Source organism: Nematolebias whitei, chromosome 20 (genome assembly GCF_014905685.2).
Source record: "Nematolebias whitei isolate Nwh7 chromosome 20, NemWhi1, whole genome shotgun sequence".
NCBI classification, from domain to species: domain Eukaryota; kingdom Metazoa; phylum Chordata; class Actinopteri; order Cyprinodontiformes; family Rivulidae; genus Nematolebias; species Nematolebias whitei.
In genome coordinates this window covers 5584819-5585977 of record NC_056517.1, presented here as the reverse complement: position 1 = coordinate 5585977, position 1159 = coordinate 5584819, and the positions used below count along the sequence as shown (strand labels likewise).

General features: G+C 35.3%; 1 protein-coding gene across 1 annotated transcript in view; it reads right to left on the bottom strand.

The window, feature by feature from the left end:
- The window catches only part of LOC119426815 (SCO-spondin-like), a 224330-nt gene that overhangs the window by 189656 nt on the left and 33515 nt on the right, over positions 1-1159 (bottom strand). The window lies entirely within an intron of this gene.

Here is a 1159-nt window from a genome sequence, read left to right as displayed (position 1 = left end):
ATATTGTATATCGGTGTAATAATTAGCCATTTCCACGTATAACGGGTAAGGTCTATAGTCATATATCAGCATTACAAAGAAAAGGGTTCATTTGTGAAAAAGATAAAGCATAGATATCAACAAGGGCTCATAAAGCGCCTGTTATTCTCTTGGACTTGTAACTGTTCAGTCTGAGTGAACTGAATGTGTGGTATTGTTTTGATGAAAGGCAATGAAATCAACCTATCCTGTTTCAAAAAGCAGGAACATGGAATGATTCCATCAGAACAACTTGGTATCTTCTCTAATTGGCAAAGAAATTCCCATTCCCATTTACCTGTCTTATTCACATAAAACATTCAAAAATATTGAGGTACCAGTGAAAAGTGCTAATATTCTAGTTTTTAAATTGTAAGAAGTGATTCTTAGTGATCCCAGAATGAGAAAGAGGTGATTGGGGCAGATTTCAGTAGACATGTTGCTGAAGGAAAGAGATAAGGGTTTGGGGAGATACTGTATTAGAAATGTAGGGTGGTTCTTGATTTTTTTTTTCTCCAAAAGGATGAAAATGTTTTTACAGATGCATCTAAACAACAGAGTGACACACAGCAATATATAAGACTGGAAGTACACCACAGATCATTTCCTATGCAGAAGGCGCAATCTGAAAGAAATAGGAGGTTGCCAGGTGGTGTCAAAGGAGAATAGTTATTTGTCATCAGATGGAATAATATGGAAAAACATTATGACATTTAGCATCAGTTGTGTTTGTTATTTTATGTTCTTGTAATAGTTAAATGTAGTTTTGATTATCTTAGTTAGGTTTTATCAGTTATTGACTGGACAGGAAGTATTTGACTTAAACCTCAAAAGGTTGTTTACAAAGGTTGTTTAGTATATATTTTTGTAAAAAAAAAAATAAAAAAAAGAGAAAGGAAAGACACAAGCATTCCTCCCGTAGAACAAAATAAAAGTTTATTTTTTACAGCCTCCAGTCCCCAGAACCCACCAGATCCAGTAACCAAAAACAATACCTTGTTCTTGGTCAAACTTGCAGGAGTTGGTCGGTGGTTGACATGGAGGTTTTTTATTTTTATCTTTAATATTTATATATATGCAGCAAGGTGGCACAACTGGTAGAGCTGCTGCCTCTCAGCGAGCAGGTCCTTGGTTCAAACCC